Source organism: Bufo bufo, chromosome 2 (genome assembly GCF_905171765.1).
Source record: "Bufo bufo chromosome 2, aBufBuf1.1, whole genome shotgun sequence".
Lineage (NCBI taxonomy): Eukaryota > Metazoa > Chordata > Amphibia > Anura > Bufonidae > Bufo > Bufo bufo.
Genome location: NC_053390.1, coordinates 763,402,319 through 763,426,739, shown reverse-complemented (window position 1 = coordinate 763,426,739; position 24,421 = coordinate 763,402,319). Strand labels below are relative to the sequence as shown.

At 42.3% G+C, this 24,421-nt stretch overlaps 1 protein-coding gene across 1 annotated transcript in view; it reads left to right on the top strand.

Annotated features, from left to right (window-relative positions):
* The first annotated feature begins 221 nt into the window (after nucleotides 1-221).
* The window catches only part of SLIT2 (slit guidance ligand 2), a 429,541-nt gene continuing 405,341 nt past the window's right edge, over nucleotides 222-24,421 (top strand). The window contains exon 1 of the mRNA XM_040419036.1: nucleotides 222-343. The gene's annotated coding sequence lies outside the window, so the exon portion shown is untranslated. The remainder of the gene's footprint in view (nucleotides 344-24,421) is intronic.

The following is a 24,421-nucleotide window of genomic DNA, read 5'->3' as shown; positions in this document are numbered from 1 at the left end:
GGCTACGTTTCCAGGTATTTTGGTGGTGTGGTCGGATATTGCAGGGTGTGGAGGAATGTCCGATTGGTGGAGAAGTTGTTCAGAGGAATGGTGGCATTGTGGTAAGACACGGACTGTTGAATGACAGGTCTGGAGAATTTTTGAAGAGTGATGGTGTCCATTTGAATGTCATTGAATGCCTAGACTTATGATGTTTTTATTTGCAGGACATTATCGACATATGTGTGTGGAGGGAAGATCGCGGGTGAGGTTGTACTCGCATTCATTTGTGGCGGGGAAATGGTCCTTGGCAGCAACGGATTTGGAGATAATATACAAAACAGTCCTTGGAGTAAGGAGTATGGTAAGGTAGAAGTAATTTTTCTAAGAAATTACTTTAATTCCTCCAGTCATGAACTTTTTTAAACTGACAAAAATATCAGGTGCTGCAGACAATGAAGACAGTCAAAATTCTTCGTAGTTAAATACTTGTCCCACTCTATTCGTAGGGAGGTGGCACTGCCCCCAAATGTACAATGCAAAAAATAAAGTTAGACCACCACCTCAAAAAATGTGGAAAAGGGTTCAGGTGCATGCTACCATAGCTGCTTCTAATTTTCATATAGTAAGTATAGCAGTAATGCAATTTACATGTATTCATATTTTCAGTGTTTGCATGTGTTTTTGTACATGGCAGTGTGCTGCTACTTGTAGTCCTTGTTTGCTTTTACAAATATTGTTAATTTTTTGCATTGTACATTTGTACATTTTGCATCTCCCATTTGGACAGTGCACTCCCTGCCCACCTGCCCACCTGCCCAGGGCTTCTAATCAGAACATAATATAGCTGGATTCTACATTTTCCTGCCCAGGAGAGGCAACTCTGATAGTGTACAGTCGTGGCAAAAAGTTTTGAGAATGACACAAATATTAGTTTTCACAAAGTTTGCTGCTAAACTGCTTTTAGATCTTTGTTTCAGTTGTTTCTGTGATGTAGTGAAATATAATTACACGCACTTCATACGTTTCAAAGGCTTTTATAAACAATTACATGACATTTATGCAAAGAGTCAGTATTTGCAGTGTTGGCCCTTCTTTTTCAGGACCTCTGCAATTCGACTGGGCATGCTCTCAATCAATTTCTGGGCCAATTCCTGACTGATAGCAACCCATTCTTTCATAATCACTTCTTGGAGTTTGTCAGAATTAGTGGGTGTTTGTTTGTCCACCCGCCTCTTGAGGATTGACCACAAGTTCTCAATGGGATTAAGATCTGGGGAGTTTCCAGGCCATGGACCCAAAATGTCAACGTTTTGGTCCCCGAGACACTTAGTTATCACTTTTGCCTTATGGCACGGTTCTCCATCGTGCTGGAAAATGCATTGTTCTTCACCAAACTGTTGTTGGATTGTTGGAAGAAGTTGCTGTTGGAGGGTGTTTTGGTACCATTCTTTATTCATGGCTGTGTTTTTGGGCAAAATTGCGAGTGAGCCCACTCCCTTGGATGAGAAGCAACCCCACACATGAATGGTCTCAGGATTCTTTACTGTTGGCATGACACAGGACTGATGGTAGCACTCACCTTTTCTTCTCCGGACAAGCCTTTTTCCAGATGCCCCAAACAATCGGAAAGAGGCTTCATCGGAGGCTTCATATATTACTGTTAATAGGTCCTGAAAATAGATTAGATATGAGGACTTCATAACCTAAGCTTTAGGCATGTAAACATATGGCATGAAGTGCAACATAGAAATAAAATCTGTAAAAAAATATATATATAAAAAGTTTATTAGGCAAGTTCTACCAATAAATTATTCACAATTGATTACAATTTCATCTGTTTTATAAATATGTCAATTTACAGTTCCCTATAGTGCTCCACCCCCTCCCTCCACAAAGAAAAAGCTGCGAGAAATAAAAACAACAAAAAAGTTTGCATTCTACATTCTTAATAGTTTTAAGTGGGCAATACAATTTTCCAGTACCCCTGCACTAATTTCATCAATATATGTCATTATATGCTGTGAATCTTGCAAATCTTACATTGTAAAACGTGACTTTTATTATTAATGGCTCGAAAATCTGCCTCTCTTATCAGCTGCCATGTGTAATTGGATATATAAGACTATATTAACCAGCCATGTGTTATGCATGGTAAAAAATAGATTTGTTAAAGCCAAATTGTCCAAGACAGGCAGATTAACCCTTTACTAATTGCACTAATTTCAGAACATAGCTGAATGAGAGCTGCCAGCATGAAGATTTCTGTTTAGCAAGATTGTTGTGGACAAGCAGTTCGTGGAGCCTTCCCCAAGGCAAAATGAGAGCAGCTTGTTTAAATATTATTTTGACACTGTATGCTTCCAAATTAATGTACAAAATTATAACAAGAACATTTGCCATAAGGACAAAGATTATGTAAATTACAGCGCACATGGCAAAAGGCATATGTTACTGTAACATAACATGCACTTCACGCAGGGGCCTTAGGCTAACTCTAAAATAAATCTTGAAGATAGATCATGAGGTCTTGTGATTCATTTAGGGTGATAATCAACTGTGTGGTGACCACCAGTTGGGGAATAAAGCAGAGTAAGGGATTCTTTCATCTGTAACCCAGTGCCGATGTGTGCAACACATAAAACTCACCTCCAGGGAAAAGTAAAACTATAACTCATGTGCAGAACCTTTCTCCTCAAAACCCAGTCATTTCTTCTACAGACCTCATATTCTCCTACTTAACAAAAAGTTCTTATCCTTGTCTGCCATGTTACAGATACAGTGGAGTTACAATCCAGACACCAGTTGCTGTCTCTGTAAGGCCGCTAGATGATATCAGACTTCCCCTTTCCACTCACTGCTCTTATACTTAGGCTACATGCACACGACCGTAAAAAAATGGAAGCGGCCTTTGATATAACTGCCTATTTTTGTCCGTTTTGCGGACAAGAATAGGACATGTTATATTTTTTTTGCAACGCTTTTATTTATCCAAGTGATTCTGAGATTGTACTTCATGACAGTCATAAATTTGAAGAAAAGAGACCGGCACTCGCTTGTTTAGATAATCTGCCTTTGTCAAACAATTTGACAAAGGCAGATTGTATGCCGAAACGCGTCACTGGAATGTGACAATAAATCACAGCAAGATTATCTAAACAAGCGAGTGCCAGTCTCTTTTCCCCTTATCTACAAGGGACGCTGGCCCTGAGACACGTGCACCGCTACTCTATATATATATATTGTGTTAGTCAGAAAATTGGGGTCAATATACTTCACCTTTATTTATGAAAAAATCCCAAATTGACCAAAAATTTAGAAAAATTAGCAATTTTAAATTTTTTTATTTCTCTGCTTTTAAAACAGAAAGTGATACCTCATAAAATATTTATTACTCAACATTCCCCATATGTCTACTTTATGTAGGGTTCGACCGATTATCGGTTTTACCGATATTATCGGGCGATATTGAGGATTTTGACCGTTATCGGTATCGGCATCTATTTTGCCGATATACCGATAACGTATTGGGAACACAGAACGCGCTGCTCTCAGCGCTCTCCGTGTTCCCTCCGCAGCACAGGGGAGAAGGAAGCAGTGTCTCCCTCCCCCTGTGCTCCTGCTGCCGCTGCCGCCAATGAGAGGAGAGAAGATAAGAGGAGGGGAGGGGCTGTAGCCACCGCTCCACCAATGAAGATAAGTCTTTCATTAATTCATATACAGGAGGCGGGAGCTGGCTGCAGAATCACATAGCCGGCTCCCGGCCTCTATGACAAGTAGCTGTGATCTGCGGTAGTTAACCCCTTAGGTGCCACGGATCGCAGCTACCGGTCATAGAGGTCGGGAGCCGGCTATGTGATTCTGCAGCCAGCTCCCGCCTCCTGTATATGAATGATTGAAACACTTATCTTCATTGGTGGCGCAGTGTGCACCCCACCCAGTATTAATCATTGGTGGCAGTGGCCACAGGATCCCCTCTCCCCTGCTCCTCCGATCGGAGCCCCAGCAGTGTAAGTCTGGGGCTCCGATCGGTTACCATGGCAGCCAGGACGCTATTGAAGCCCTGGCTGCCATGTTCAGCTCCATGCTGCTGTGTGCACAGAGCACAGAGCAGCAGGGACAGTGTGAGCTCCTATTCACCCTGATAGAGATCTATCAGGGTGAATAGGACAAGGGCTCTAGTCCTTAAGGGGGCTAAAAGTTAGTAAAAAAAACAACAAAAAAAACCTAAAAAATATTAAGTATAAATGAAAAAGATTTACAAAAAAATAAAAAATACACGTTAACAATAAACATATTAATTTTCAGCAGATTTGTGTAGGAAATTTTTTTTTCCTCAAAAATAAAAATACCCCCAATATCAGTATAAATTATCGGCTATCGGCCTGAAAGTTCACAAATTATCGGTATCGGTATCAGCCCTAAAAAATCAATATCGGTCGATCCCTAACTTTATGTTTGCATCATTTTGTAAATATCATTTTATTTTTTGGGGAAGTTAGAAGGCTTAGAATTGTAGAAGCAATTCTAAAAATTAGAGGTGGGACGACGAATCCGTTAAATCCATGAATTCCTCGAATCTTGCTGGATTAGTGGGATTTGTGGACTCGAATCCCGACGTCGATAACGGGATTCGTTGTCGACGAATGCCGTTATCGAATAATCGGCCGATTCGTTGCTATGCAGGCGGGAGCGGGCAGTTTACTTTAACTTTAAATCAGCGCATCTTTATTACCTTACAATGAAGCTCCAGTAACAGGCAGAGCGGGCGGCGGCGTAACGTCACTTACTCACGTGACGCGCCTGCTCCGCCTGCTTCATTCATAAAGTGGGTGGAGCAGGCGCGTCACGTGAGTGAGTGACGTTACGCCGCCGCCCGCTCTGCCTGTTACTGGAGCTTCATTGTAAGGTAATAAAGATTCGCTGAACCTGATTTAAAGTTAAAGTAAAAGTTACTGCCGGGCCGGGGCTGTTATGGGAGGGGGATCTGTGGATGACGCTGTTATAGGGGGATCTGTGGATGGCGCTTTTATGGGGAGGGGGATCTGTGGATGGGGCTGTTATGGGAGGGGGATCTGTGGATGGTGCTGTTATGGGGGGGATCTGTGGATGACACATATAGAAAAACGAAAAAGACCCCAGGGGTTTGGAGAGTGAAAAAGGGGGGACAGTGCCCACCTAATATATCCACAAATAACGCCCCCGAGAAATAACTCGGCACAAGCTCCCGAGTACAATGGCAGAATAACAGAAGAAAATGGAACCAAAAATGCCAGATGATAAATAATATAAATGTAGACATTTATTATAATGTAACAAGACACAAACAAAAATGCAATTACATGCATGTGATGCCAGAGGACAGGGAACAGAAAGGAACAGGGAAGGAAAAAACGGCGCCACCCTGGGAGGGACACTCTGGTCAAAAATACATAAATACAAAGGATCACTAGGGATGTGTATGGTATAATAACCTACCCTAGGATCACATGCATATACATGGTAAATGGTGAGTCACTAATCAACTGCAAAGAGCCAATAATGAACCAAAAAATGATGATAATGAAGTGAATAAAACAAGCAGCTATAATAAATAGCAACACGGGATGCAAACCTGAAATATCAGTGAACATCCAGGTAAGAAAAATCAAGAGGGTGGACATGCAGGAGGGACTCACCTAAAATGGACCAGAAGTGTAACAACCAGGATGGTGCTACCCCAACGCGCGTTTCGGCGTGCCTTCGTCAGGGGGTAACGCCATCACTGTGAATTAAATGTTTTAAAGTCTCTCTGAGCCAATCAGGAGCCAGCACTTACTTGTCCCCAGGTGTGTATGCTGATCGGCGCGCGGACATTCCAGCGCAAACACGTCCGGCTATCCCGCAGCCGGCGTCCCGTCGGGCCACGCCCACCCCACATGACGAATCAAATGATCGGGCGGAAATGACGCAACGTGAGGACATGATTATCAGTAAGTACACAAATACATACACAAAAATATCAACATGATTAATGATTCTCATATACATCATAATTGTGATAATCAATGAATACATGATTGAATAAATACATAAATACATACGGTGAACAGCGGAAAAAGTAATGATGAAAAATAATAAAAGGAAATGATATGAATAACCGTAATAGGAATAAAGAAACATAAAAATAATAAGGAAGCGTGAAAGAAGTGAAGGTGCATGTGTAAAGATATGCATATATGTACATAAGCATATAGATCACATAAATACATGCATATTAGTGAATATATATATACATGTGTTGCAATGACATAAAATACCATGTACGGTAAGAGGTCTATAACAATCAAGAGATTTGTATAGAAGAAAGCAACACAACCAAAATTACAAACATATTGGTAATTGCGAATAAAGTGCAAAGTGCAAAACCCAATAAAAAGTGCAGGTGAAAAAACATCGCCGGTGGAAATAACAACCGGAAAATGTGTTGTATATATAGCCCTCCTGGATACGGAAGGGCAAAAAAAGGAGAAAAAGATGAAAAAAGAAAAAGAAGGAGAAAGGAGAGAAGAAGGAAGAAAAAACAAAAAAAGAAGAAGTGGAAGGGAAGGGACGGAAAGGAAGGGAGGGGGGGAGGGGGGGAGGGGGGAAGGGGGGGGGGAATAAAGTGGGAGAGGAAAAGGGGAGGGCGGGGGGGGGAAGGGGGGAAGGAGAAACCCGCATAGATGTAACCAAGAGCACATGTAAATACATCGACATGGATACAAATGTGCAATATATACATCCAAACGTGTTGGAAAATGAAAAAAAGGACCAAATTACAAAAATCGAACACAATAATAGATCAAATAAGAAGTCGTGGATGTGGCATCCTGTAAAAAACTGATGAAGTGCTAAAAAGAGAGACAAAATGAAAGAAAAATAAATGAATAAATAACATTAGTATAAAATACACATATACTGTTAAATGAAATGATGGAATCCACAGTTGTGGACCCAGCGGTTACAAAAAAGCAGAAAAACCCAAATTTTCATTCAGGCCCCTGGGACGTAAGGTCCCCAGGGTCCAAATCCAGCGGCTCTCCCGTTGGGCTAGCCTCTTGGATATATTGCCAGCACACAAATCCACCCGGACACAGTCGATTCCCCTCACTTTAAGAAACCTAGGATTGCATGAGTGGAATGCTTTAAAATGCCTAGCAATGGGATTGGAGGCCTCAACCTCCTCTAGGTCTTGCGCCTTTAAAATGTCCCTCACATGCTCCCGCACGCGGACCCTCAGCTCCCGTGTAGTCAACCCCACATAAATCATTGGGCACGGGCACCGAGCGTAGTACACCACCCGGGTGCTGGAACACGTGAGGGACTGGTTAATTCTGAACGTCCTGGTGCCAGAGGAATTCATGAATTCAAAGGAGCGCTCCATGTTTGGACAAGCAGCGCACCCACCGCATGGTCTGAAACCATTCCTGGGGCTGCCCTGTCCGGCAAAAAGCTGCGGAACAGCCGGCTGTAAGTATCCTCTTACCAAACTGTCACGCAGGGTATTGGCCCTCCGTGCCGTGACAAGGGGTCGTGCGGACAGCAATTTTTCCAGGACTGGGTCCGTGCGTAGAATAGGCCAATGTGTGGCCAGACAATTCCTCATCTCATCCCAATATGAGTGATAGGTACTGATAAATCTAAGTTTTTTATCTGGTACCCGCGTCTTTTTATTTTGTAACAATTGAGACTGGCACTGAGTTTTTGCGCGCCAGTAGGCCTTTTTAATGGACCGGTGGCTGTAACCTCGCCTGAGGAACCGGTCCCTCAAGTCACTGGCCTGTTTCTCAAAAGTCGCATCGTCGGAACATATCCGACGAATGCGCAGAAACGGGAATTGCAGAGATGGTACTCTTGGGATGTAGAGAGGTTGCGTGTAGGTACGCATTGACGGCCGTCTCCTTACGGAAAACATCAGTCCTAAGGTGACCGCCGAAATCTCGGAACACTGATACATCCAGAAAGTCAACCCTTTGTTTATGATATGAATAGGTCAGCTTTATATTTCTGGAATTAGTGTTCAGTAGTTTGAAAAAATCATGAAGCTGTTCCTCAGTTCCCTGCCAGATCAGAAAGACGTCGTCTATGTACCGCGCCCACAAAATGGCGCGGTCCATGACGACGTGTCTGACAAGATGCTATATAGTGTCATCCATAGATCCCCCATAGCATGGTCATCCACAGATACCCTCCATAACAGTGTCATCCACAGATCCCCTCCCTATAACAGTGCTATCCACAGATCCCCTCCATAACAGCACCATCCACAGATCCCCCTCCCCATAACAGTGCCATCCCCAGATCCCCTCCATAACAATGCCATCCACAGATCCCCCCCATAACAATGCCATCCACAGATCCCCCCCATAACAGTGCCATCCACAGATCCCCCATAATAGTGTCATCCACAGATCCCTTCCATAACAGGGCCATCCACAGATCCCCCATAACTGTGTCATCCACAGATCCCCCATAATAGTGTGTCATCCACAGATCACTTTGTTTCTTAAACCGTTCACACAATTCTTATGTACAGGATTCGTAGGATTCGAGATTCGAAAGATTCAATATATTCAAGAACCTTTTCGGATTCGGATTTGAAAAAAATTGGATTCGTCCCACTTCTACAAAAAATTTTAAGAAAATTTCCAAACCCCACTTTTTAAGGACCAGTTCAGGTCTGAATTCACTTTGTAGGGCTTACATAATAGAAACCTCCAATAAATGACCCCATTGTAGAAACTACACTCCTCAAGTTACTCAAAACTGATTTTAAAAACTTTGTTAACCCTTTAGGTGTTCCACAATAATTCAAGGAAATTAGAGATGAAATTTCAAAATTTCACTTTTTTGACAGATTTTCCATTTTAAGTCATTTTTTGTTCTTTAACACAGGGTTAACAGCCCAAAAAAACTCAACATTTATTACCCTAATTCTGAAGTTTACAGAAACACCCCACATGTGGTCGTAAACTGTAAGGGCGCACGGCAGGGCACAGAAGGAAAGGACTGCCTCATGGTTTTTGGAAGGCAGATTTAACTTGACTGGTTTTTAGACACCATGTCCCATTTGAAACCCCCCTGATGCACCCCTACAGTAAAAACTCCCAAAAGTGACCCCATTTTGGAAACTAGGGGATAAGGTGACAGTTTTATTGGTAATATTTTGGCGTACATATGTTTTTTTTCGCTCTATATTACGTTTTTTGTGAGGCAAGGTAACCAAAAAATGGCTGTTTTGGCACAGTTTAAATTTTTTACAATGTTCATCTGACAGGTTAGATCATGCACTATTTTTATAGCGCAGGTTGCTATGGACGCGGTGATATCAAATATGTCTACTATCTTTGTTTGTTTCAGTTTTACATAATAAAGCATTTTAAAAAAATAAATGTTTTTAACACAATAATTGAATTTTTTAAACCAAAAGAATGATGTTTTAGTGTCTCCATGTTCTGAGTGCTATAGTTTTTTAAATTTTTTGGGCGACTGTCTTAGGTAGGGGCTCTTTTTTTGCGGGATAAGGTGTCGGTTTTATTGGTACCAATTTGGGGGGCATACGCCTTTTTGATCGCTCGGTGTTGCAATTTCTGTGATGTAAGGTGACAAAAAACAGCTTTTTGGCAATGTTTTTATTTAATATTTTTACTGTGTTCATCTGTAGGGTTAAGTCATGTGATATTTTTATACAGCTAGTTGTTATGGACGTGGCTATACCTAATATGTATACTTTTTTTATTTATTTCACTTTAACACAATAATTGCATTTTTGAAACTATACAAAATGATGTTTTAGTGTCTCCATGTTCTGAGTGCTATAGTTTTTAAATTTTTGGGGCGATTGTAGGGGCTCGTTTTTTGTGGGATGAGGTGACTATAAGGTGTTATTGGTACCATTTTAGGGGGCATATGCCTTTATGATCGCTTGCTGTTGCCCTTTTTGTGATGCAAGGTGACAAAAATGGATTTGTTTAAACAGTTTTTATTTTTATTTTTTTACGGTGTTTATCGGATGGGGTGGATCATGTGATATATTTATAGAGCCGGTCGTTACGGACACGGAGATACCTAATATGTGTGTGTTTTCTTTTTTTCTTCTTCTATTTTTTTATATAAAATCAGGGGAAAGGGGTGTTATTTTCTTTTTTTACTTGAAACATAATTTTTTTTATTAAAAACAATTTTTTTGCTTTTTTTTTAAACTTTATTTTTGTCCAACTCTGGGACTTTACTTTTGGGGGTCTGATCCCCTCAGCAATGCATTACAATACTTTTGTATTCTAATGCATTGCCTGTTAGGGTATTAAGCCTCATGCACACGACCGTTGTTGTTGTGTTCCGCATCCGAGCCGCATTCACTTCAATGGGGCCGCAAAAGATGTGGACAGCACTTCGTGTGCTGTCCGCATCCGTTGCTCCGTTCCGTGGCCCCGCTAAAAAAATATAGCATGTCCTAATCTTGTCCATTTTGCGGACAAGAATAGGTATTTCTACAATGGGCCGTCCGTTCCATTCCGCAAATTGCGGAAGGCACACGGGCGGCTTCCGTTTTTTGTGGATCCGCGGTTTACGGACCGCAAAAAACGGAACGGCCGTGTGCATGAGGCCTTAGGCCTCTTTCACACGACCGTATGGCTTTTTCAGTGTTTTGCGGTCCGTTTTAAACGGATCCGTTGTTCCGTTTTTTGTTTCCGTTGTGTTTCCGTTTCCGTTCCGTTTTTCCGTTCCGTTTTTCCGTATGGCATATGTTAAAACGGAACGGAAAAACGGAAAAAAGGAAATATACATTTCGGTTTTTTTGCAGAACCATTGAAATGAATGGTTCCGTATACGGACCGTATACGGAACGCAAAAAACGGCCCGCAAAACGGAAAAAAAAAACGGTCGTGTGAAAGAGGCCTTACACTGAGTAAAACACTAAGGCTGGGTTCAGACCTGAGAGTCTTTAATATGCGCGTTTAACGCGCGTTTTTGACGCGCGTTTTTGACGAGCGTTTTTTGCAATAGTAAACGCGCGTTTGACGCGCGTTTGTGTGATTGACTGCAATGTCCTATGGCCACAAACGCGCGTCAAAACGCCCCAAAGAAGCTCAAGTACTTGTTTGAGCGTAGGGCGTTTTACAGCGCGTTTTTCAGCGCTGTAAAACGCTCAAGTGAGAACCAGGGCCATAGGGAAGCATTGGTTTTCATGTGTTGAGCGTTTTACAGCGCGTTTGAACGCGCTGTAAAACGCTCAAGTGTGAACCCAGCCTAACAGGTTGCCTAGGAGACCAACCCTGAGGCTGGATCTCCTGGGCAGTGATGGCCAGTTCGCCGTGTCCGCCCGCGAACACATGCGGGCTGCCATCTTAACTCACAAGTCCGGCGATGCACAGGTAAGTCCTTATCTGTGCCTGTGCCAGGAGCCGGTCTGAAACAAATGCGGTCACCGGGAGCAGGCAGTTCCGAGAACAGCTTGATGAAGGCCCCCGGCGGCTGTTCTCGGAAATGACTGCTCTCGGTGACCGCATTTGTTTCAGACCGGCTTGCGCACAGGTAGGGACTTACCTGTGCATCGCCGGAATTGTGAGTTAAGATGGCAGCCCGCATGTGTTCGCGGGCGAACACGGCGAACTGGCCATCACTGCTCCTGGGCACCCGTAGAAGGCAGGTCCCGATGCCGTTGGGCTTCCTCTGCATGGCATAGGGCTGCCTTCTCACCCATAGGGTCCCCGCCACTGCAGCGGGCCCCTGCAATGATCAGGAGCGCACCGCTCCGGTGCCCGCCCGATCACCATGACGTAATAGTACGTCAAAATGCGGGAACGCACCTGCCTCCATGACGTACTATTACGTCATATGTCGGGAAGGGGTTAAGTAGGAAGAAGTCTCTACACACACAAATAATTCCATATCATTTGGGTAAGATATTCAAGTTTTTTTTAATGAATTTTCACTAATGCCTCATTCACACATCAGTGGTCAGTGATTTTCATCAGTGATTGTGAGCCAAAATCATGTGCGGCTCTAAACATAGAACAGGTGAAAATCTTTCCCTTATACCTTACGTCTGTGGAGGTTCCAATCCTGGAGTGGGCGTCATTTATCAAGACCAGTATTTTCTACACTGGTCTTGATAACCCCTGTGCTGCTGAAGAATCCACTTAATTTCATTATAAATTAAGGACATCCTCCAGCAGTCTGTGATCCTAGAACTCCAGCTAGGAGCTGGAGTCGATTTTAGTCATTTAAAAAAAAAAAAAAACGGCATGAATGATGATAAAACTGTCAGTGTTTCATACCGTAGGATCAATAATAAATAACCCCCTAAATGTTTTAATCAAGACATACAAGGGGGAATGTATCAACGTTGTACAAAAACAAAAAACGTCACAAGTATCAATTTGCTCCATCCTGTATAACCAGACGGATCCGTTATGCTTGCCCATAGACTTCGATTAGGATGGAGCAATATGGAATTCCTCTTAGGCCTCTTGCACACGGCCGTTTTTTTTCCCCGTTTACTGGCCGTTTTTTGCGTTCCGTATACGGTCCGTATACAGAACCATTCATTTCAATGGTTCCGCAAAAAAAACGGAATGTACTCCGCATGCATTCCGTTTCCGTATTTCCGTTATTCCGTTCCGTTTTAACATAGAACATGTCCTATTATTGCCCGCAAATCACATTCCGTGGCTCCATTCAAGTCAATGGGTCCGCAAAAAAAACCGAACACATACGGAAATGCATCCGTATGTCTTCCGTTTCCATTCCGTTTTTTGCTGAACCATCTATTGAAAATGTTATGCCCAGCCCAATTTTATCTATGTAATTACTGTATACTGTATATGCCATATGGAAAAATGGAACGGAAAAACGGAACAGAAACGGAAACACAACGGAAGCAAAAAACGGAACAACGGAGGATGAAAAAGCAATACGGTCGTGTGCAATAGGCCTTAACCGCCTCCGGGCCGCCTAACGCAGGATCGCGTTCCGGAGGCGGCAGCCCTGCGCAGAGTCACGCATATATGCGTCATCTCGCGAGACGCGAGATTTCCTGTGAACGCGTGCACACAGGCGCGTGCGTTCACAGGATCGGAAGGTAAGCGAGTGGATCTCCAGCGTGCCAGCGGCGATCGTTCGCTGGCAGGCTGGAGATGTGATTTTTTTAACCCCTAACAGGTATATTAGACGCTGTTTTGATAACAGAGTCTAATATACCTGCTACCTGGTCCTCTGGTGGTCCCTTTTGTTTGGATCGACCACCAGAGGACACAGGTAGCTCAGTAAAGTAGCACCAAACACCACTACACTACACTACACCCCCCCCCCCGTCACTTATTAACCCCTTATTAGCCCCTGATCACCGCTGATCATCCCATATAGACTCCCTGATCACCGCCCTGTCATTGATTACCCCCCTGTCATTGATCACCCCCCTGTAAAGCTCCATTTAGATGTCCGCATGATTCTTACGGATCCACTGATAGATGGATCGGATCCGCAAAACGCATACGGACGTCTGAATGGAGCCTTACAGGGGCGTGATCAATGACTGTGGTGATCACCCCATATAGACTCCCTGATCACCCCCCTGTCATTGATTACCCCCCTGTCATTGATCACCCCCCTGTAAAGCTCCATTCAGACGTCCACATGATTTTTACGGATCCACTGATAGATGGATCGGATCCGCAAAACACATACAGGCGTCTCCCTAGAGCCTTCCAGGGGGGGTGATCACCCCATATAGACTCCCTGATCACCCCCCTGTCATTGATCACCCCCCCCTGTCATTGATCACCCCCCCTGTCAGGCTGCATTCAGATGTCCGTATGATTTTTACAGATCCACGGATACATGGATCGGATCCGCAAAACACATACGGACATCTGAATGGAGCCTTATAGGGGGGTGATCAATGACAGGGGGGTGATCACCCCATATAGACTCCCTGATCACCCCCCTGTCATTGATCACCCCCCTGTCATTGATCACCCCCCTGTAAGGCTCCATTCAGACATTTTTTTGGCCCAAGTTAGCGGAAATTTTTTTTTTTTCTTACAAAGTCTCATATTCCACTAACTTGTGTCCAAAAATTTAATCTCACATGAACTCACCATACCCCTCACGGAATCCAAATGCGTAAAAATTTTTAGACATTTATATTCCAGACTTCTTCTCACGCTTTAGGGCCCCTAGAATGCCAGGGCAGTATAAATACCCCACATGTGACCCCATTTCGTAAAGAAGACACCCCCAGGTATTCCGTGAGGGGCATATTGAGTCCATGAAAGATTGAAATTTTTGTCCCAAGTTAGCGGAAAGGGAGACTTTGTGAGAAAAAAATAAATAAAATCAATTTCCGCTAACTTGTGCCAAAAAAAATAAAAATTCTATGAACTCGCCATGCCCCTCATTGAATACCTTGGGGTGTCTTCTTTCCAAAATGGGGTCACATGTGGGGTATTTATACTGCCCTGTCATTTTAGGGGCCCTAAAGCGTGAGAAGAAGTCTGGGATCCAAATGTCTAAAAATGCCCTCATAAAAGGAATGTGGGCCCCTTTGCGCATCTAGGCTGCAAAAAAGTGTCACACATCTGGTATCGCCGTACTCAGGAGAAGTTGGGAAATGTGTTTTCGGGTGTCATTTTACATATACCCATGCTGGGTGAGATAAATATCTTGGTCAAATGCCAACTTTGTATAAAAAAATGGGAAAAGTTGTCTTTTGCCGAGATATTTCTCTCACCCAGCATGAGTATATGTAAAAAGACACCCCAAAACACATTGCCCAACTTCTCCTGAATACGGCGATACCACATGTGTGACACTTTTTTGCAGCCTAGGTGGGCAAAGGGGCCCACATTCCAAAGAGCACCTTTTTGATTTCACAGGTCATTTACCTACTTACCACACATTAGGGCCCCTGGAAAATGCCAGGGCAGTATAACTACCCCACAAGTGACCCCATTTTGGAAAGAAGACACCCCAAGGTATTCCGTGAGGGGCATGGCGAGTTCCTAGAATTTTATATTTTTTGTCACAAGTTAGCGGAAAATGATGATTTTATTATTTTTTTTTTTTTCCTTACAAAGTTTCATATTCCACTAACTTGTGACAAAAAATAAAAACTTCCATGAACTCACTATGCCCATCACGAAATACCTGGGGGTGTCTTCTTTCCAAAATGGGGTCACTTGTGGGGTAGTTATACTGCCCTGGCATTTTAGGGGCCCGAATGCGTGAGAAGTGGTTTGGAATCAAAATGTGTAAAAAATGGCCGGTGAAATCCGAAAGGTGCTCTTTGGAATATGGGCCCCTTTGCCCACCTAGGCTGCAAAAAAGTGTCACACATGTGGTATGTCCGTATTCAGGAGAAGTTGGGCAATGTGTTTTGGGGTGTCATTTTACATATACCCATGCTGGGTGAGAGAAATATCTTGGCAAAAGACAACTTTTTCCATTTTTTTATACAAAGTTGGCATTTGACCAAGATATTTATCTCACCCAGCATGGGTATATGTAAAATGACACCCCAAAACACATTCCCCAACTTCTCCTGAGTACGGCGATACCACATGTGTGGCACTTTTTTGCAGCCTAGGTGGGCAGAGGGGCCCACATTCCAAAGAGCACCTTTTGGATTTCACCGGTCATTTTTTACACATTTTGATTTCAAACTACTTACCACACATTTGGGCCCCTAGAATGCCAGGGCAGTATAACTACCCCACAAGTGACCCCATTTTGTAAAGAAGACACCCCAAGATATTCGCTGATGGGCATAGTGAGTTCATAGAAGTTTTTATTTTTTGTCACAAGTTAGTGGAATATGAGACTTTGTAAGAAAAAAAAATAAAAAATAAAAATCATCATTTTCCACTAACTTGTGACAAAAAATAAAAAGTTCTATGAACTCACTATGCCCATCAGCGAATACCTTAGGGTGTCTACTTTCCGAAATGGGGTCATTTGTGGGGTGTTTGTACTGTCTGGGCATTGTAGAACCTCAGGAAACATGACAGGTGCTCAGAAAGTCAGAGCTGCTTCAAAAAGCGGAAATTCTAATTTTTGTACCATAGTTTGTAAACGCTATAACTTTTACCCAAACCATTTTTTTTTTACCCAAACATTTTTTTTTTATCAAAGACATGTAGAACAATAAATTTAGAGGAAAATGTATATATGGATGTCATTTTTTTTGCAAAATTTTACAACTGAAAGTGAAAAATGTCATTTTTTTGCAAAAAAATTGTTAAATTTCGATTAATAACAAAAAAAGTAAAAATGTCAGCAGCAATGAAATACCACCAAATGAAAGCTCTATTAGTGAGAAGAAAAGGAGGTAAAATTAATTTGGGTGGTAAGTTGCATGACCGAGCAATAAACGGTGAAAGTAGGGTAGGTCAGAAGTGTAAAAAGTGGCCTGGTCTTTCAGGGTGTTTAAGCTATGGGGGCTGAGGTGGTTAAAGGCCTCCATTTTGCATTTCGTGTGGGCAATCCGTCATGTTCCTTTATAAACGGACCCTATAACGGAATGCCATAACGCTAGTACAAACCCACCCTTACAGGCATTTTCTTTTTTCTGGCACATGGAAATCCCGACGATAGACCAGAATTATTACCTCTTGATAATTTTGGTGCACTGTATGCCAGTGGCATTTTCTATTAAAGGGTTTCTACCATCAGAAATACTGTTATGTAGCTGACTGATATAGCGATGTGCTAATGTCAGCACTACATAACAGTATGTTTTTTACATTTGTCCCTGCAGCCGTTTTGCTAAAATACACACTTTTACAATATGCTAATGAGACTCTAGGTGCTATGTGGGCGTCGATTCAGCACCTAGAGGCTCGGTCTACTCACCCTTTATCCCGCCCAGGTCCTCTGTTCTGCCCGTCCCGCTCCTCTTGATTGATGTCCAAGTTCCATGCATCGTTGAGGAAATCCCGCGCCTGCGCCGTTCACTTCTGTATTCGGCGCAGGCGCAGTGAGTGAAGGCCGCTCTCCTGATGCCGGATTCCTCACTGTGACGTAGTTGGCGCAGTGACATATTTTTTGTTTTACTGTTAATTCTTGTTTATGTATTCTATTTTTAGCTATTAGGTTATTTTAGTTAGTATAATCTGTTGCACTTGTTCTGATTGTAGGTACAGTAGCCTCAGGTTACATCTGTATATATATATTTGGATAAATATAGATGAGCGAATCGAAGCTGACGAAGTCGAAATCGTTCAGAATTTCAGGAAAAATTTGATTCTGAACGAATGCGAATTTCCTCGCACTTCGTGGTAACAAATCGCATTTTTTCCTAACATGGAGGCTAGTTGGCTACAATGGCGGCTAAAATGGCGGCTACACGTGTGAGAACATGGGGCAAGGAACTCTGGGAAGGCGAGATGACCCATACTGCCATGCATGCAGCCAATCAGCAGCCAGGTGATGTCACAGCCCTATAAATACGGCTGCCATCTTAGAGTCTGCTATTCACTATCATACATTGTTCAGGGACAGACGTGCATGCAGGCAGTGGCACTAGGGAGAGTGAAAGAAAAACTAATTGTAAAAAAAAAAGGAAAGAATCAGTAGTAGAAGTAGTGCAGGGAAAAGATAGTGAGAGGAATCATTTCACAGGCAGGGAGAGACGTGTGCAGATGCTAGGGAGAGTCATAGGAAAAATGTGGCTTTAGTGGCTTTTATCTGTGGAAAAAGATAAATATATACGCAGGTCACTTTTGCTGTTAACTGCGCTGATATTATTTAGTGTCCTATTTCAATACAATACGAGAAATTTTTACCCTCACTTTTGTTGTTATTTGCGCTAAAAGCATTTATTGCCATATTTCCAGAGAAAAAGCGAAAAATTGACTAAGTTCATAGTTGCTGTTATTTGCGCTAAAAGTGTTTCTTGACATATTTCACTACAATACGAGAAAAATAGACGTAGTTCACATTTGGTGTTATTTGCGCTAAAAGCGTTTCTTGTCATATTTCTCTACAATGCGAGAAAAATAGACGCACTTCACATTTGGTGTTATTTGCGCTAAAAGCATTTATTGTCATATTTCTAGAGAAAAATAGACTAAGTTAATATTTGCTGTTATTTGCGCTAAAGGCTTTTCTTGTCGTAGTTCACTAAAATACGAGAAAAATAGACGCAGTTCACATTTGGTGTTATTTGCGCTAAAAGCATTTATTGCCATATTTCTAGAGAAAAAGAGAAAATTAGACTTAGTTCATATTTGCTGATATTTGTGCTAAAAGCGTTTCTTGTCATATTTCATTACAATACGAGAAAAATAGACGCAGTTCACATTTGGTGTTTTTTGCGCTAAAAGCATTTATTGCCATATTTCTAGAGAAAAACTGAAAAATAGACTTAGTTCATATTTGGTGTTGCACTAAAAGAGTTTCTTGTCATATTTCACTACAATACGAGAAAAATAGACGCACTTCACATTTGGTATTATTTGCGCTAAAAGCGTTTCTTGTCATATTTCACTACAATGAGAGAAAAATAGACGCAGTTCACATTTGGTGTTATTTGCGATAAAAGCGTTTATTGCAATATTTCTAGAGAAAATTTGAAAAATAGACTTAGTTCATATTTGGTGTTATATGCGCTAAAAGCGTTTCTTGTCATATTTCACTACAATACGAGAAAAATAGACGCAGTTCACATTTGGTGTTATTTGCGCTAAAAGCGTTTCTTGTCATATTTCACTACAATACGAGAAAAATAGACGCAGTTCACAGTTGGTGTTATTTGCGATTAAAGCGTTTATTGCAATATTTCTAGAGAAAATTAGAAAAATAGACTTAGTTCATATTTGGTGTTATATGCGCTAAAAGTGTTTCTTGTCATATTTCACTACAATGAGAGAAAAATAGACGCAGTTCACATTTGGTGTTATTTGCGATAAAAGCGTTTATTGCCATATTTCTAGAGAAAAACTGAAAAATAGACTTAGTTCATATTTGGTGTTGCACTAAAAGAGTTTCTTGTCATATTTCACTACAATACGAGAAAAATAGACGCACTTCACATTTGGTATTATTTGCGCTAAAAGCTTTTTTTGTCATATTTCACTACAATGAGAGAAAAATAGACGCAGTTCACATTTGGTGTTATTTGCGATAAAAGCGTTTATTGCAATATTTCTAGAGAAAATTAGAAAAATAGACTTAGTTCATATTTGGTGTTATATGCGCTAAAAGCGTTTCTTGTCATATTTCACTACAATACAAGAAAAATAGACGCAGTTCACATTTGGTGTTATTTGCGATAAAAGCGTTTCTTGTCATATTTCACTACAATACAAGAAAAATAGACGCAGTTCACAGTTGGTGTTATTTGCGGTAAAAGCATTTATTGCCATATTTCTAGAGAAAAAGAGAAAAATAGACTAAGTTCATATTTGGTGTTATTTGCCCTAAAAGCGTTTATTGTCATATTTCACTACAATACGAGAAAAATAGACGCAGTTCACATTTGGTATTATTTGCGCTGAAAGCGTTTATTGCCATATTTCTAGAGAAAAAGAGAAAAATATTTGCAGTTCACTTTTTCTGTTATTTACTTAGAAATCATTTAGTGGCCTATTTTAATCCAATACGAGAAATATATAGGCAGTTCACTTTTGCTGTTATTTACGCTGAAATTGTTTTGTTGCCAATTTGAAATCCTTTAGTTGCCTATCTCATTAAAACAATAAAAATATATTTGGTGCTTTTTAGGGGTGTTTAAATTTGCTTTTAATTGATTTAGTTCAGCTAAAAGTATGTCAGACAGAGAAGTGCCAGGCCCTGCACAGGGGAGTGTCAGAGGCGTAAATGATTCTGGTGCAGGCACAGGTCGCAGCAAAGTAAGGTGGCGTGGCAGCAGGGGTTTCTTCCCAAGGCCTTAGGTCCACATATCAGCTAGCGATCATGTCTTGACCAGCAATCCAGCGGTTCTTGATTGGTTGACTGGATCTTCGACTTCATCGCAAGTGACAGCAGCACCAGCAGCCTCAGTCTAGAGTCGTTGATGAGCAGCTTTCTTCACCAGCAAGTAGTGAAGAAACTACTCACCAGCAGCAGCAGGTAGACCTGGAGCAGGACCTGAACCAGCAGGTGGTGGCATACTTTGACAGCACCCTGCCAGCCATCATAGAAGATCCGCTGGACTACTGGGAAGCCAAACTTGATTTGTGGCCGCAACTGACCGAGTTTGCTCTGAAAAAGCTGTCCTGCCCGTCCAGTAGTGTGGCATCAGAGTGGGTGTTTAATGTGGCGGGGGCCATAGTTACCCAAAGAAGAACTCTCCTGTCCACCCAAAATGTGTAGAGACTTACTTTTGTCAAGCTGAATCAGGCATGGATCAGCCAGAATTTCCACCCACCAATGCCTGATGCATCAGATTAGATCATCCATCTCCACACTATGTCACACTATGTATCATGCTGCTGCTGTTGCTGCCATGTCCACACTATGTCACCATGCCACTCTGTGGCCTCCTGATGATGCCATTTCCACACTATGTTACCGTGCCACTTTGTGACCTCCTGATGCTGCCATGTCCACACTATGTCACCTTGCCACTCTATGGTATCATGCTTCTGCTGTTGCTGCCATCTCCACACTATGTCACCTTGCCACTCTGTGGCCTCCTGATACTGCCATCTCCACACTATGTCACCGTGCCACTCTGTGGCCTAATCATACTGCTGCTGTCACCTCCACACTTTGTCATGTGCCACTCTGTGGCCTCCTGATGCTGCCACCACCTCCAGACCCTGTCATTGTGCCACTTGGTGGTCTGCTCATGCAGTTACCACCCTCCCCACCCCATTACGGGGTCGCTATTGTCCTTGTTTGACCTTCTTGAAATCACCATTTATTTGACCTTTCAACGGATTCTGTCTGTGTAGCAGCTGTAAGGTCTGTATGGTCGCATCAGAATTGGCTTATGATTTGGTAGCCAAAAGCAGGAGTGGGTACAAAACACAGAAGACATGCAAATATTACCTTCACGAGTCATCTCTGTTTTAGATCCACTCCTGTTTTGTTTTTGGCATTACCAATACTCATGGATTACTGAGCAAATGCGGACCAAGTGAAGGCAGATGCTCCCCAGACAGGATCTGTTTTTTGGGGGTTATTGTTCTGACGGATCAGAGGAAGTGCAAAATTATCAGTGATGTCAACACAAACTTACTGCTGACACCCTCTCCACTCTGTCGGGGGGCTCTACTTGTATAAGCGTTTAATAGAACAGGTTCTGTAGACATCTATTTAGAATCATCTGACAAGGGTGTAAAAGAAGTGCACTTCTTTTTGACTCTAACATTGACCTGTAAGGCTGAGTTAATACTTGAGTTATTTGGTCAGTTTTGGCTCCGTGACTGCCCAAATAAGTGAAGTGTGCAGTGATTCTAATAGCGACGCATGTCATACTGACTCACAGAATTATTTCACTACCCCAGCAGACTCCCTATGCGTGTTACTGCAAGGCACAGTGTTCTACACCCATATAAAGGCTCTATGCAGTCCGGAAATAGCCTTTTTTATCGCGTTTCGTCAACTCTTCCGGCAAAAAACTAGCTCCTACACAAGACGATCGGCAGAAAAAAAAAAATGGCTTTCAGAAAATGAAGACATAAAAACATGATTTTTTTCTCAAAAATCCTTTATTATGTAAAACAAGTAGTCATATTTGGTATTTTTGCATCCGTATCAATCTGCTCTATAACAATAGCACGTTACCTCACAAAAAGCATAATATAGAGCAATCAAAAATCATATGTACCCCAAAATAGTACCTACAAAACTGCCACCTTATCCCGTAGTTTCCAAAATGGAGTCACTTTTTGGGAATTTCTAATATGGCCTGGTCCAGGTAAAATATGGCAGGGTCCTAAAAGGGTTAGGCCTCTTTCACACGGGCGTCATGTTTTTTGCCCGGATAAGATGCTGTTGCGGGAAAATGAGCGATTTTTCTGCGCGAGTGCAAATATTGCACGCGCGTGAGAAAAATCGGCATGTTTGGTACCCAGACCCGAAATTCTTCACAGAAGTTCCGGTTTGAGTTAGGTGTTCTGTAGATTGTATTATGTTCCCTTATAACATGGTTATAAGGGAAAATAATAGCATTCTGAATACAGAATACATAGTACAATAGGGCTGGAGGGGTTAAAAAAAAATAAACATTTTTTTAACTCACTTTAATCCACTTGATCGCGCAGCCGGCTTTTCTTCTGTCTTCTTCTTTGCTGTGCACAGGAATAGGACCTTTGATGACATCACTGTGCTCATCACATGGTCCAATCACATGGTTCATCACCATGGTGAGGGACCATGTGATTGGATCATGTGATGTGACGTCACCACAGGTCCTTAGCCGGCAGCTCAATATTACAAAAGAAGACAGAGATCCGCAACTACGCGATCAAGTGGACTCGGTGAGTTAATTCTATTTATTTTTTTAACCGCTCCAGCGCTATTTTACTGTGCATTCTGTATTCAGAATGCTATTATTTTCCCTTATAACCATGTTATAAGGGAAAATAATACAGATCGGGTCCCCAGCCCGATCGTCACCTAGCAACCATGCGTGAAAATCGCACCTGCACTTGCTTGCGGATGCTTGCGATTTTCACGCGGCCCCATTCATTTCTATGGGGCCTGTGTTGCGTGAAAAATGCAGAATATAGAGCATGCTGCGATTTTCACGCACAAGTGATGCGTGAAAATCACAGCTCATGTGCACAGCCCCATAGAAATGAATGGGTCAGGATTCAGTGCGGGTGCAATGCGTTCAACTCACGCATTGCACCCGCGCGGAATACTCGCCCGTGTGAAAGGGGCCTTAAGCCTACAAAACCAGCTACATTCATACTCTGCTTAGAAGCCCTAGGCAGATGGGCGGGAAGTGCTTAATATAAAGGAGGCAGCTACCCTCCAAACAATCTACAAAAATGTTTAGACTAGAACATCCAAAGTTGCCGATGCACATCCATAAAGCTAAGGCTGCTTTCACACTAGCGTTTTTTGCGGATCCTTCATGGATCGGCAAAAATGCTTCCATTACAATAATACAACCAAATGCATTCGTCATGAACGGATCTGGTTGTATTATGTCTTCTATAGCCATGACGGATCTGTCTTGAACTCCATTGAAAGTCAATGGGAGACGGATCCGTTTTCTATTGTGCCAGATTGTGTCAGAGAAAACTGATCCATCCCTATTGACTTACATTGTGTGTCAGGATGGATCCGTTTGGCTCAGTTTCATCAGACGGACACCAAAACGCTGCAAGCAGCGTTTTGGTGTCCGCCTCCAGAGCGGAATGGTGACTGAACGGAGGCAAACTGATGCATTCTGAGCGGATCCTTTTCCATTCAGAATGCATTAGGGCAAAACTGATCCGTTTTGGACCGCTTGTGAGAGTCCATGACGGATCTCCCAAACGGAAAGCCAAAACGCGAGTGTGAAAGTAGCCTTACATACAGAGCAAACAAAATATGGCGGCACATTGTTATACATGCAAACAATGGAACTAGGGATTAAGAACTATTCTGGATTACGTTGTTACATGTATAGTAGATACAGTATAGCAAAAATGTAATCCAGAATAATCTCTAATCCCTAGTTCCATTGTTTGCATGTATAACAGTGTGCCGCCATATTTTCTTTGCTGTTTGTAGGTTAGCTTTATGGATGTGCACTTGTGATTTTGGAGGTGGCTAGTCTAAATTTTCTTACTCTATTACCTTGACACCTAGGCTCACCAGAGCACTGCAGCCTCTTTAAATAGCTGATAGTAGGCGGTGTTGGAGTTGGACCACCACTGATCAAATATTGATAACCTATCTTTAACAAAGTTTATCAAAATCAATAGGGCATGGTCTTTAGAAGGTGCCTATCCCCCTACCATGATTACCTATCACCGCCCCAGCATTCTGCAGGACAAGGGGACATCTATCTGCCACTCAGATGCCATTGTTGCTGTTGACCGTAGCATCTGAGTGGTACAGCTGGCACCAACAAGTGATGGCGCTTTCACAGCAAGAACTATATATATGAACATGATTAGCCATAGGGACATCATAAAATGAGGTCATGCATTTGGCACCTATCTCTACGAGCTAGAAGTGAGAGCTGTTCTGTTAAGGGGACCGCTGCTCTACACGTCCCGGCAATTCATCCAAATAGTTGACATACATGTTGCTACAAGGGAAATGTATTTGCCAGAGGTCAGAGAAAACCAAGCTTGTTCTTTATTAGGCAATCCAGATTTGGAGTAAATAACCCAAGAATATGGATTGTCAATGGTGTAGAATGGGTAATGACGGTTGGATTTGTTGCTAAACATAACACTCATGCAGAAAGTTGGCATTTCCTGCCCAAAATGATCAGAACCGTCTTTACATGAACCAATTACATGTCTAA